This window comes from Berghia stephanieae, chromosome 9 (assembly GCF_034508935.2).
Source record: "Berghia stephanieae isolate SIO BIC M18660-M18661 chromosome 9, UCSD_Bste_1.3, whole genome shotgun sequence".
NCBI lineage: Eukaryota > Metazoa > Mollusca > Gastropoda > Nudibranchia > Aeolidiidae > Berghia > Berghia stephanieae.
In genome coordinates, this window is record NC_088368.1 from 10,311,962 (window position 1) to 10,327,495 (window position 15,534).

Genomic DNA, 15,534 nt, shown 5'->3' on the forward strand with positions numbered 1-15,534 from the left:
TTGTTAAATGTTGCTGTTGGCCTGGGACCACGTTTAGTTGATATTGAGCACACTAAATAAAAGCTCAAGTTTACAAATGTTTTTAGGATCTGCGATTTGAACGTCCGATTAATCAGCTCTTTGTTGTTGTTTTTAGCCAGACATTTTTATGAGTAGTTACCACTAAATTGTATCAATCAGACTAAAATATTGTAAGGTTACGTGTACATAGTTTTGGGTGTTGGTAAGTTATATCAGGCTGTTAGATGTTGTGAGTTTTTAACTAAAGACATGGTATCAATAGTGGTTTACTTGATTATAAAGTATAAAACTTTGGTGTAGTAAATAACGTGACAACCATAAAAATAAAACGAGAACAGCCCTTTATCCAAACCGAAAAACACCCAAAACAGGAACAACCCTTCACCTAAAACAGGAACAACCCTTCACCCAAAACAGGAACAACCATTCACCCAAAACAGGAACAAACCTTCACCCAAAACAGGAACAACCCTTCACCCAAACAGGAACAAACCTTCACCCAAAACAGGAATAACCCTTCGCCCAAAACAAGACCAACCCTTCACCCAGTCCTCCAATTCACCCAAAACAGGACAAGTTTTTCACCCAAAAGAGGAATCACTCCTTCACCCTAAACGGGACCAACCCTTCGTCCAAAACAGGACCAACCCTTCACCCATAACCAGTCCCCCTATTCACCCAAAACAGAACAAGTCCCCCTATTTACCCAAAACAGGAACAGCCCTTCACCCCAAACAGGGCCAGTCCCCCTATTCACCCAAAACAGGAACCACCCCTTCACCCAGAACAGAACAAGTCCCCCTATTCACCCAAAACAGGAACAGTCCTTAACCCCAAACAGGGCCAGTCCCCCTATTCACCCAAAACAGGAACCACCCCTTCACCCAGAACAGGACCAGTCCCCCTATTCACCCAAAACAGGAACCACCCTTTCACCCAGAACAGGGCCAGTCCCCCTATTCACCCAAAACAGGAACAGCCCTTCACCCCAAACAGGGCCAGTCCCCCTATTCATCCAAAACAGGAACAGCCCTTCACCCCAAACAGGGCCAGTCCCCCTATTCACCCCAAGGACATCAGGGAATGAAATGTCTGCTGTTTTCATCTAAAGGGCATGTACTGCCTGCGACTGGCAACAAGAATACGCCCTTTAGGTCAGAACGGCAGCATCTTCTTAATAAACTTGGGTGAAATACTGGACTAGGAATTGTGGAAGATTCGATGGCTGGGTCAAACGTTTTGAATGGGAACTGGAAGATTGTCACGGAATGTCTTGTGAATAATTCATCATCATCAAGTGCCAGGCCTGTTGCAGACATCGGCGACCATGTCACTCTAACCATATCTGTCCTCAGATCTTCTCAATAGCTCGATTCCTGTTCCTCCTCCACCAATCCATCTGTTCAAATTGTCAATGTAATCTATCCTCTGTCTCCCTCTTCTTTTCTTCCCAGCAACTTTACCCGTAAGTACAATCTTTTCAATACCGCTTTTTATGTAAATATGTCCGAGAAATTTTAACTGTCTTTTTCTGATGGTGTTTACCAAAGTTGGTCGTACTCCAATTTCTTTTAATACCTCCTCGTTTTTTTATTTTATCTTTCCATGAGATTCTAAGAATGCGTCTATGAAACCAAATTTCGGCTGCAGTTATTCTACGTTCACATTCTTTGTTCATCTTCCAACACTCGCTGCCATAAAGAAGTACAGACCACACGTATGATTTCATTACCCGGAGTTTTGTTGCCATCTCAATGTTGTGGTTGTTCATGATTTGCTTTAATTGATTATATGTGTTCTTTGCTAAAGCAATTCTTCTTTTAATTTCATGGGTGGATTTACCATCAGATGTAATAATGTATCCCAAATATGTAAAACTTTCAACTCTCCTGATCTCTTTATTTTATAGGATAATTTGCAGGGTGGTTTAACATTGTTTCTGCTCAAAACCATACATTGTTTCTTTTTCACATTGAGTTCTAACCCCATGTCTTCGCTATGTTTGGCCACGTTATCGAGTAGTTGTAACTCTTTTTCTGATTCTGCGATTAGAGCAGTGTCATCCGCATATCATAGATTGTTGTTGATATGTCCCCCTATATTCACTCCTGCCTTCAGTTGTATTTTACGTGGAATGAACTCGCTGTAGATGTTAAAAAGGCCGGGAGATAGGACACATCCTTGCCTCACACCTCGCTGTATGTGTGTGTACTCGCTGACCTCACTATCAATTCCAGCAGCCGCTTTTTGCTCCCAGTAAATATTTCTAACGAGTCGAATGTCTTTGTCATCTATATCCAACTTCTGCAGAATGTCAATAACTCTTTCGTGTTTTACATGGTCAAATGCCTTTTTGTAATCAATAAAACATATATACACATTTTTTGCATTTCAAGATAGCGATCTATTAATGTTGTTAATGTGAAAATAGCATTTCTTGTCCCACTATCTGGTACAAATCCAAATTGAAGATTACTGATTTCTGGTCTGATCTTATTCGTCATTCTCTCCATCAAGATACGAAGCAATATTTTTGTAATATGACTCATTAAACTGATTGTTCTATGAAGTCCACATTCGTTGGCTCCCGGTTTCTTTGGTAACATTATGAATATTTATTTGCTCATTTCATTGGGTATCTCCCCAGAATCGTAAATTAAATTTACCATTTCAGTTAATTTATCAATTCCCCAATCTCCACGTGCTTCAATCAATTCTACATGAATATTGTCAGGTCCCAAGTACTTTCCCCCTCTTCATCTTTCTGAGTGCATTCTCCACTTCAGCTTTTAAGATAGGTGGTCCTTCTTTGGTGTTATGGATTTGCGGTGTGTTCCCTCTTTCATCATGAAATACTAACGAAAGAGTGAAAATGGAAAGGCTTCGTATGGGAACAAAACAGACAATGGACGTTTCGGGTACAAACCCTTCGTCAGCACAACAATACACAAATAAACGTGGAAAACAAATAAAATATAATGAAAAATAACTTGTATCGTCTGTACTCAATGGTGGTTGCAGTATGAATGAAATGTTAGCGTGGCGTGGGTAGAGGATAGGGTGCCCCAGGGGGGTGATCTAATTGATAAGCAAAGGTCAGCGTCAGGGAACAGAACTTTCCAGACTATAATGGAAGATAAAAGACATATTGGTAGTAGTAGTAGTAGTAGTAGTAGTAGTAGTAGTAGTAGTAGTAGTAGTAGTAGTAGTAGTAGTAGTAGTAGTAGTAGTAGTAGTAGTAGTAGTAGTAGTAGTAGTAGTAGTAGTAGTAGTAGTAGTAGTAGTAGTAGTAGTAGTAGAATGCTGTAGTGGAACAGTAGGGGGGGGTGGAGGGGGCGAGGTGAAAGGGTCACGGCGGAGGTGGGGGGGGGGTTTGTTGGATGAGCGAAGGTCGAATCTTCGCGAAGGAACGATGCGATAGTAAAGTGGAATACACCAATAAATAGATAGATGGATAGGCAGATAGATAGGTAGATGGTCAGAAAAGAGGGGAGAGAAGGGAGAGAGAGAGAGAGAGAGAGAGAGAGAGAGAGAGAGAGAGAGAGAGGAGAGAGAGAGAGAGAGAGAGAGAGAGAGAGAGAGAAATTAATAAAAGAAAAAAAAATTAATATAAAAATTAAAAAAAAAAAAAATTAAATTAAAAAAAAAAAAGGGGCGGGGGGGGGGGGGGGGGGGTTTGGTTTGAGGCGGACCGGTAGAGAGGGGGAATCAGAGAGAGAGAGAGGGGGGGAGGGAGAAAGAGGGAGGGGGGGACAAAGAAAGAAAGAAAGAAAGAAAAGAAGAGAGAGAGAGAGAGAGAGAGAGAGAGAAGAGAGAGAGAGAGAGAGAGAGAGAGAGAGAGAGAGAGAGAGAGAGAGAAAGGGTGGAGGGGAGGTGAGAGAGGGCGAGTAAACAGCCGAGTGATAGCTGGGTCTATATGTATATTAATGGATGAAAAAGTGGATGATTGGACACAATGAGAGAGAGCTAGGAAGGTAGATGACTATGAATCGGTGGATAATCAGTAGATAGATAGCTAGCTAGCTAGCTAGCTAGCTAGCTAGATAGATAGATAGATAGATAGATAGATAGATAGATAGATAGATAGATAGATAGATAGGTAGGTAGGTAGAGTTGTACTTTTAGTAGTATGAACAGTAGTAGTAGTAGTCGTAGTAGTAGTAGTGGTAGTAGTAGTAGTAGTAGTAGTAGTAGTAGTAGTAGTAGTAGTAGTAGTAGTAGTAGTAGTAGTAGCAGTAGTAGTAGTAGTAGTAGTACCAGTAGTAGTAATAGTAGTAGTAGTAGTAGTAGTAGTAGTAGTAGTAGTAGTAGTAGTAGTAGTAGTAGTAGTAGTAGTAGTAGTAGTAGAAGTAGTCGTAGTAGCAGCAGCAGTAGCTGTAGTGGCAGAAGTGAGAGCAGCAGTGGTGATGAATATGGGTGACGTTGACATCTAGTGGTGGTCAATCCTGGTGTTGAGTCCGCGTGGAGTCAGCGTTCCCAACAACTTGATCAGGTGAGTTTCCCTACGTCGACGGGCGGAAGTGTCCGAATGGCAAAAACTGAGCACACACACACGCACACACTGTACATCGCAGTGGTCTGGCAGATTGAAGTGTCTGGCCACTGCTGTGTCTGCACAGTTCGATATGTCACGCAAGTGCTGCACGAATCTGTCACCCAGCCTCTTTCCGGTCTCACCAACGTAAGCAATCCCACACAGGGAGCACGTAATCGCATAGACTAGATTACGGTCAGTGCAAGTAAACGGCCGCCTGATGTCCCAAATCTTGTCTGGAAAGCTGACTCTGTCATACTCCCACAGGTGCCCACAAGTCTTACATCGGGGTCGCATACACGATCTGGCTTTAGGTCCATCCCTAGGTATGGGTTCCAGGCGGCTTCTGACAAGGAGATCCCTCAGGTTACGATCCCGTCGATATGCTACCAACGGGGGTTCTGAGAAAACTCTGTGGGTGTTTTCGCCCGCCTGGAGGATCCCATAGTTCTGCAATAGGATGTTCCTCACTTGATCGGCATGGGGGTGATGCGTGAGGACTAAAATGGGACGCTGTGTCTCCTGCTTCCTGGCATTGCGAGGCCTCATTGCTGCTTCTCTCGACACGAGGCTGGCTTTCCGGACAGCATGGAACAGCTCCTCGATGTATTCCGACCAACGTTGTAATATGCTGTTTTCATCCATCAGCACTGGACCATCTTTAGCCTTAATGCAGCCTGTTTGTGTAAATTTACTCTTCCTGTTCACTTCCTTGATTGTGTTGTGGAAGGTTTTTGGGTCTTTTGAATAGTCAGCTCTTTCTATTTGTTCGCATTGCTCATTCAGCCAGGCTTCCTTTGCCTCATTAAATCTTTTCTTTATTTCTTTATTTATGTTTTTATACATTGCCTCATTTCCCTTAACACATCTCCTTTCCATCAGATCCAATATTCCCTGTGTTATCCATTTCTTTTGTTTCTTCATAGTTACTTTAGGAATGTGTTCCTCGAGTGAGTCAGCGATAGAGTTCCTGAATGCGAGATATTTTTCTTCCAACTGTGATGTAATACTAAGTACATCATACCTATTTTTTTTACAGATACAGAAAACTGTTCTTTTAGTTTGTCATTGGTGTTTAGATATTCAATGTGAAATTTTGTTTGTGTTTTAGATCTTTTGATTTAGATCTTTAATTTTATTCTACCTCCCACTGGTATATGGTCACTGTTGCAGTCTGCCCCAGGCATTGATTTTGTCTGTTGAACGGCGTTTCTGAACCGTTTCTGTACGATAATGTAATCAATCAGATTACGCGTCTGGTCTCCAGGGCTCATCCAAGTCCATTTCCTCCTCGGGTGATTATCAAACCATGTGTTGCTGATGAACAGTCATGCGTTTTGCACCATTCTATTAGCCTCTCTCCTCTTTCATTGATCTGCCCTAAACCACGTGATCCAATAACATCTTCAATTTTTTTTTTCTATCTCCAACTTTGGCATTAAAATCTCCGATTACAACATTGATGTCTTGAGATCCAAATAGTTTCCAGGCTTTCTCTAGGTCTTCGTAAAACTCTTCTATTTCTTCATCGGTATGACTTGTTGTTGGAGCATACGCCTGGATTATACCCACGTCAAAAGGCTTTCCCTGCAATTTTACCTCAATGATACTGTTGGAAATATATTCATGGCCTTTCAACATTTTTGATGTTTCCGGATCGAGTATAATAACGACTCCGTGTTCGTGAGTATCACCACCAGAGTAGAATACATCCATTACAGATCATGGAACCGGCTCCCTTCCATCTCATTTCTGAAATCCCTAAGATGTTAATTGCCATTCGGTTCATTTCTTGTAGAACGTTTTCCAATTTTCCAAATAATTAGTACAATATTAATGATAATAATACTGACGATGATGATGATGATGATGATGATGATGATGATGATAATGATGTTGATGATGATGATGATAGAAGTAGTGGTAGTAGTAGTAGTAGTAGTAGTAGTAGTAGTAGTAGTAGTAGTAGTAGTAGTAGTAGTAGTTTTAGTAGTAGTAGTAGTAGTAGTAGTAGTAGTAGTAGTAGTAGTAGTAGTAGTAGTTGTTGTTGTTGTTGTTGTTGTATTAGTGGTTGTAATGGTAGTTGTTGATTTTGTTGTTGTAGTTGTTTTAGTAGTAGTAGTTGTAGTAGTAGTAGTAGTAGTAGTAGTAGTAGTAGTAGTAGTAGTAGTAGTAGTAGTAGTAGTGGTAGTAGTTAGTAGTAGTAGTAGTAGTAGTAGTAGTAGTAGTAGTAGTAGTAGTAGTAGTAGTAGTAGTAGTGTAGTAGTAGTAGTAGTAGTAGTAGTAGTAGTAGTAGTAGTAGTAGTAGTAGTGTAGTAGTAGTAGTAGAAGTAGTAGTAGTAGTAGTAGTAGTAGTAGTAGTAGTAGTAGTAGTAGTACAAGTAGTAGTAATAGTAGTAGTAGTAGTAGTAGTAGTAGTAGTAGTAGTAGTAGTAGTAGTAGTAGTAGTAGTAGTAGTAGTAGTAGTAGTAGTAGTAGTAGTAGTAGTAGTAGTAGTAGTAGTAGTAGTAGTAGTAGTAGTTGTTGTTGTTGTTTCTTGCCGCATCTTCCCGGGTTTTCTCAGCCAGCCTCGCATATCATTCGAGAAATCATGGCTTTCAGAAAGGTATGTGCCCGTTTGATATCGAGAATGCTCACATAAACGCATGATCACAAAATTTAAAGAAGACAGTTTTTGTTTTGTTTGTTTTTAAGGGTTTTACGGCGCTTTCAACACATTAAGGTCATATCAGCGCCAGTAAAAAGGAAGAAAATGGGATAGTAAAAAGTTCTAGAATTACAATTAAAGCATCCAAGAAAAAGTAAGACAAAGGGGAATTGGTTCAAATAGGAAATAGATGTGTAGATTCCAAGAGTACACCGTCAAAGCACTTAGTTTGAGATCACCTAAAAGTTTCATCCAGATACAAGCACAGGTCCCACGAGGAATACACTCAAATGTTTACCAATCATATAATATAATATGTAAACTAAACATAATACAATGCATAACAGAGAGATGATTTACAAGGAAAAAAATATCATCTCCCAAAACTATAACTATACATTTGACTGTTTCCCTCCCAGCCAAGGAACTCCGGCAAGGATCAGGACAAAACCAAGTAATCTCATTCCAAGACAATGACAGGAAACAATTGGAAAACGGGTCTGGGGGATAGAAGACACAGCATGTACCTCCCTGCCCACTATGGGAGGTCAGGATCCCCACCCAGGAAGAAAGTTTTCTTGAAGTCAAGAACACCCCCCCCCCCTCCTTTTTTTTTTCTTCTTTTTTTTTTTACACAGTCCTCATTTAAGTCCAAGTGACTTTTTCCTTTTCTTAAGACGTAAGCGACACCCCGAGGGGGTTATTTTTGGAAGTGATGGCAAGATTCAGACGCAGGTGACTCGGTCGTGTGTCGTTTAACACGTTAGTTCATCTTCGACAGTCTGCCTGTCATTAAATCAACGGTTGATCTGAGAATTGTCAACAATGAGCTGCCAGAACGAGCAACCCTTGCTTGTTTGATTTTGAGGGTTTTACGGCGCTTGCAACACATTAAGGTCATATCAGTGCCAGTAAAAGGAAGAAATGGGATAGTAAAAAGTTATAGAATTCGATTAAAGCACCCAAGAAAAGGTAAGACAAAGGGGAATTGGTTCAAATAGGAAACAGATGTAGATTCCAAGAGCACACCGTCAAAGTACTTAGTTCGAGATCACCTATAAGTCTCATCCAGACACAAGCACAGGTCCCCACTAAGAGGAATACACTCAAATGTTAACAAATCAAATTTAACATGTAAATAAAACATAATACAAGAGATGATTTACAAGGAAAAAAAACATCTCCCAAAGCAATAACTATACATTCGACTGTTTCCCTCTCAGCCAAGGACTCCGACCAAGGTCAGGACAAAACCAAGCAATCTCACTCCAAGACAAAGACAGAAGGCAATTGGAAAACAGATAAGAGGGGATAGAAGACACAGCAAGTACCTCCCTGCCCACTATGGGAGGTAGGAACCCCACCCAGCGAGCAACCCTTGATTTGTCAAGAATGTTAGGATGCCGTATAAGGACGTACGATTTGGAGAGGCGATATCCACCCACCCGTCATTGGACAGAACTTTTATTATGCTAGTCGGAGTCTATAAAGGATTATATCATGTAAGCTCCACCCTCTCTTTCTATTCTGACATGGATGAAGACGACGATAGCTTATCGGATGTCACAATGAGCGGACGGAGTCAAAGCTTCTAAAAAATTCCAATCGTCGTCCCAACCGTCTTCGTGTTCTAATCGTGCCCAAACGCAACCTCTATAACACGTCGACAGTTACCCATGCTCATCCCCATCCCCTCTTCCCGACGTATAGGTACCTACTTATTTGAAGGTCTGATAACCCAAATTGTTATGATCCAGTATTATGGGCTCATTGTTGTGATGGAAAATACTCTCAAACCATCGCAATATATCTCCCATTACAACAATGTAAAAACGTGCCCGAAAAGGTATCCGGGTATCAGACCTGCAAAAATGTTCACGTCTGCTCTCCCCATTTAACCCCTCCCCCCCCCACACACACACACAAACACACACATTTTTTTTTGTTTGTTGCTTTAGGTCTCTTCCAACACAATTGAGGTTATATGAGAGACCGCTGAAACAAAAAACAAAACAAAAAACAAGCAATCTAACAAAAATAGTACAAATGTAAATCAAAATCATAACCTAAAGATATCATAAGCTAAATTATAAATAACCAAGAACAAACAGGCAGAAGATTTACAGAAAAAAAAAATAAAATCACAAACCAAAGAAGCAGGATAGGCTAGTAAAGAGAAGAAGAAACGACATCACTATCGGATCGTACACCCATGCGAACATCATAGGTATATGATTCAAGGGTGATGCTCCCATCCAACCACCCGCAACACACACTTTTAACCTCCCATGAAGAAGTGATAGGTAAAGGAACCATTTACTCATCGGTTGAACTTTATATATTTGGTAGCGAGATGTTATATATAACTTTTATTCTTTCATTGTTCACTCTCATTATCACAAAACAATACATAATTAGTGGTCAATTTATATATATATATTCAAAACAAAAAACATAATCGAGAGATGATTTACAAGGGAAAAACATATCATTTCCCAAAACCATACTATACATTTGACCGTTTCCCACCAGCCAGAGACTCAGGCCAGGGCTAGGACAAAACTTAAAGTAAAGACAAACATAGAAAGCAATTTGGAATACAGATATAGGGGGATAAAAGTAGAAGAAACAGCAATTGACCTCCCTTTGCACAATGGAGGACAAAAGACTTTTGGGATGAAATCACTAGAAACCATCATTTTCAACAGTGTTTTATTGTTAAGTTCAAACACGAATGACAAACATGACACGATAACAGTAACAGCAATGATAGATAAATATTTTATCACAATGATTCATCATTGGACATTCAATCTTCACCAACTATTTACAATTTGGGCCAATGATGACATAGAAATGACTAACCCTTTCTCCAGAGTTCTCCACGACTGAAAATTTGTTCCGATATTTCATTTGTTTGAACTCAAGGGAGTTATACTGTAGTCTGCTTAACTCACTCAACCCTAACACCGACTATATCCGTAGTTTACCCGGGGTTACTTTTACCCCATTCCTATTTATTACATTTTTCTGAGACAAATTATAGGCGTAGTATCAAAGCTACTGTTTTTAGTTTTTACATGTTAATGGTAGTTGAATTAGAATATCTATGTACATGCTCATTTTTAATACATTGTTTTTCCATTTTGAAAAGCATCAAAAGTGTCCAGGATTGAGTGAATTAAGATAAAACTGCATTGGGATAAATGAACTCTTGCTTAAAAGAAACTCTAAGGCTGGTCCAGATTTTTCTGCTCTAAATAATGAGTAATGTAAAACGTTTAAGATAAACTGTGACTGTGAGTTCGTCTGGACACGATAAACTCATCGGTCTGGATCTGCCCGACTGGGACTGGGATTGACAGGAAGTCCTGTCTTCATCGAATCATCGACACTCATTTCAAGGGTTTGTCAATCGACTGGCACTTCACCTGCTATTCATAGATCAACACTTGGCCCTCACAACAATTAGATATCGCTCCAAAATTCTATATCTACTCTGTCAACAACTTGTATTTTCAATAAGTTTAAATGACTTAGAAATGTTCATTAACTTGTGAAATTGTAGCCAAAATTTCGTAAGTCTACGAGTTTTTCGTAGTACCTACTAGGAAGGTCTGAATACTAAACATTTGGTCGTTTTTCTAGGAAGGTCTGAATACTAAACATTTGGTCGTTTTTCTAGGAAGGTCTGAATACTAAACATTTGGTCGTTTTTCTAGGAAGGTCTGAATACTAAACATTTGGCCGTTTTACTAGGAAGGTCTGAATACTAAACATTTGGTCGTTTTTCTAGGAAGGTCTGAATACTAAACATTTGGCCGTTTTTCTAGGAAGGTCTAAGGTCTGAATACTTAATATTTGGCCGTTTTACTAGGAAGGTCTGAATACTAAACATTTGGTCGTTTTTCTAGGAAGGTCTGAATACTAAACATTTGGCCGTTTTACTAGGAAGGTCTGAATACTAAATATTTGGCCGTTTTTCTAGGAAGGTCTGAATACTAAATATTTGGCCGTTTTTCTAGGAAGGTCTGAATACAAAATATTTGGCCGTTTTTCTAGGAAGGTCTGAATACTAAACATTTGGTCGTTTTTCTAGGAAGGTCTGAATACTAAATATTTGGCCGTTTTTCTAGGAAGGTCTGAATACTTAAAATTTGGCCGTTTTACTAGGAAGGTCTGAATACTAAATATTTGGCCGTTTTTCTAGGAAGGTCTGAATACCAAACATTTGGTCGTTTTTCTAGGAAGGTCTGAATACTAAAAATTTGGCCGTTTTACTAGGAAGGTCTGAATACTAAATATTTGGCCGTTTTTCTAGGAAGGTCTGAATACTAAACATTTGGCCGTTTTACAAGGAAGGTCTGAATACTAAATATTTGGCCGTTTTTCTAGGAAGGTCTGAATACTAAACATTTGGCCGTTTTACAAGGTAGGTCTGAATACTAAATATTTGGCCGTTTTTCTAGGAAGGTCTGAATACTAAACATTTGGCCGTTTTACAAGGAAGGTCTGAATACTAAACATTTGGTCGTTTCCCTCACAGATAGGGACTCCATAAAGGCAAGGACAAAACCAGCAATCTCATTCCAAGACAAAGACAGACAACAACTGGGAAAATCAGATAGAAGTGGAAAACACATGTGACCTCCTTCTCACCATGGAAGGTCAAAGGTCACCACCAGGTGTGACAAGTTAAGTGAGCAGATAATTCTGGGTGGGGTTCCTGACCTCCCATAGTGGGCAGGGAGGTGCTTTCGGTGTCTTCTATCCCCTTATATCTGGGTGGGGTTCCTGACCTCCCATAGTGGGCAGGGAGGTACTTACTGTGACTTCTATTCCCCCATATCTGTTTTCCAACTTGCTTTCTATCTTTGTCTTGGAATGAGATTACTTGGTTTTGTCCTGGTTCTGGCCAGATGCCCTAGCTGAGAGGGAAACAGTGAAATGTATAGTTAGTTTTGGGAGATGATATCTTCTCCTTGTAAATCATCTCTGTTATGCAGTGTATTATGTTTTCTTTATATTATATGTGATTTGTAAAACATATGAGTGTATTCCTCTTAGTGGGGACCTGTGCTTGTGTCTGGATGAGACTTTTAGTGATCTCAAACTAAGTACTTTGATAGTGTGCTATTGGAATCTACACCCGTTTCTTATTTGAACCAATTCCCCTTTGTCTTACCTTTTCTTGGGTGCTTGAGTTGTAATTCTAGAACTTATTACTATCCCATTTTCTTCCTTTTTTCATCTCCCAAAACTATATACATTCGACTGTTTTCCTCCCAGCCAAGAAAGTCCGGCCAGGGCCAGGACAAAACCAAGTAATCTCATTCCAAGAATATGACAGAAAACAATTGGAAAACGGGTTGGGGGGGATAGAAGACACAGCATGTACCTCCCTGCCCACTATGGGAGGCCAGGATCCCCACCCAGTCCCCACACTTTAAATCTTACTCTGATTTACTTATCCGAACCAGTGACCAGCTGACCTCTAGCCCTTCGGTCTTGTGGTATGGCGTAGAAACTACAGTTTAGATAAAAGAAAATCGGACAGATTAATTCAATGTCAAGATCTGTTTGTTTTTTGTTTGTTTTTAAGCGTTTTACCAGTAAAAAGGAAGAAAATGGGATAGTAAAAAGTTCTAGAATTACCATTAAAGCACCCAAGAAAAAGTAAGACAAAGGGGAACTGAGAACAAATAGGGATCAGATGTAGATTCCAAGAGCATACCACCAATGTACTTAGTTTGAGATCACCTATAAGTCTCATCCAGACACAAGCACAAAATCCAACAAAGAGGAACACACTCAAATGCTTACATTATACATTGAAAATAACAAATATAATAATACATAACAGAGAGATGATTTACAAGGAAAAAAATATCATCTCCCAAAACAATAACTATGCATTTGACTGCTTCCCTCCCAGCTAGGATTCCGGCCAGTGCCAGGACAAAACCAGGTAATCTCATTCCGAGACAAAGACAGAAAGCAAAAACAGTTGGAAAACAGATATAAGGGGATAGAAGACACAGTATGTACCTCCCTGCCCACTATGGGAGGTCAGGCTCCCCACTAAGAATGTCAAGATATTATATCAGATAAAGATGTTCGTAAAAAAAAAATGGCCATTTGGTTTGTTTTTGTTTTTAAGGGTTTTACTACACGTTCAACACATTTAGGTTATATCAGCGCCAGCAAAAAGGAAGAAAATAGGACAGTAAAATGTTCTAGAATTACAATTAAAGCACCCAAGAAAAGGTAAGACAAAGGGGAACTGGGAACAAATATGGATCAGATGTAGATCCAAAGAGCATACCACCAATGTACTTGCATTTAGGAATGGGTGAAATATATAAAATGATGTAGGTTTTACCATAGTTATTGAAAATTTGAATTTTGCTCCCAATGTGGGATCCCAAGGTTGTGTTTATCAGCATTGAGGACTGGTTTGAAATGACAATGCATGAATTCAACAATCTCATATCATTTTATTATTTACTGTATCATATCATATCATACCATATATCATACCGTACCATATCATACCATATATCATACCGTACCATATCATATCATATCATACCATATATCATACCGTACCATATCATACCATATATCATACCGTACCATATCATATCATATCATATCATACCATATATGATATATCATACCGTACCATATCATATCATATATCATATATCATACCGTACCATATATCATATATGATATATCATACCGTAACATATCATACCATATATCATATCGTAACATATCATACCATATATCATATATCATACATCATACCGTACCATATCATATCATATATCATATATCATACCGTCCCATATCATGTCATACCATATATCATACTGTACCATATCATATCATATATCATATATCATACCGTCCCATATCATATCATATCATATATCATACCATATCATACCATATATGATATATCATACCGTACCATATCATATCATATATCATATCTTTTATATCATATCATACCATATATCATATCATATCATACCATATATGATATATCATACCGTACCATATCATATCATATATCATATCTTATATATCATATCATACCATATATGATATATCATACCGTACCATACGCGTCAAAGGGAGCAGATCAAAGTAAAAGATCAGGAACTCGAAGATATAGACACTTTCTGCTATCTCGGAAGTATAATTGACAAGGATGGAGGTACGGAAGCAGAGGTGAAAGCACGAATAGGAACGGCACAGGCTGCATTCACATCTTTGAACAGAGTTTGGCGAACTAAAGATATCTCCTTCGACTATAGCTAAGACTTTTCAACTCAAACGTGAAGTCTGTCCTACTATATGGATGTGAAACTTGGAACGCATTACAGGCATGTATAAGGAGGGTACAGATTTTCGTAAACAGGTGCATGCGTAAGCTACAAAGAATAAAATGGATGGATAGAATAAAAAAAATGAAGAAGTATGGAATAGAACACAGCAGAAACCAGTGGGAGAGGAAATAGGAAGAAGACGATGGAGGTGGATTGGACACCCGCTTAGAAAGAATGACTCCACTATAAGCAAGAAAGTATTGGACTGGAACCCCCAGGGCAGAAGATCAAGGGGAAGGCCACGAGGAACACGGAGAAGAATTAAAGAAGCTGATATACAGAGACAGAGAAGTGGTAAGACCTGGAATGAGATGAAAAAGATAGCTCGGGACAGAGAAGGATGGAAACTGTTTGTCTGTGGCCTATACCCTGACCCAGGGTGAAAAAGGCAATGATGATGATGATGATGACGATACCGTACCATATCATATCATATATCATACCATACCATATCATATCATATATCATATCATACCATATTATATCATATATCACGTAAAGGGTGATTTAGGCAAACTGACATTTGAATACCCTGTGTATTTAATTTAAATCACAAACAAATCATGAATTGATTATTCCTTCATCAAGCATTATTTCGAATTATTTCAAGTCCCCAGTACTTTTAAACAATAAAACTGTTAGGAAGATGCTACAAGAAATATATGAATAAATAAATAAATAAATAAATGTGAAAGATAATCTTTTTATCACAACATACAGTAGAGGCCACTAATATCAAACACTTGTAAAGAATAGAGGAAACTCAAAGAGGGAAATAATAAACACAGAGGGAAATACCACATAGAGGGAAAAAATAAACACAGAGAGGGGAATAACGAACATCAAGGTTTTTTCTTGTTTTTAAGGGTTTTACAGCGCTTGCAACACATTTAGGATATATCGCGCCAGTAAAAAGGAAGAAAATAGGATAG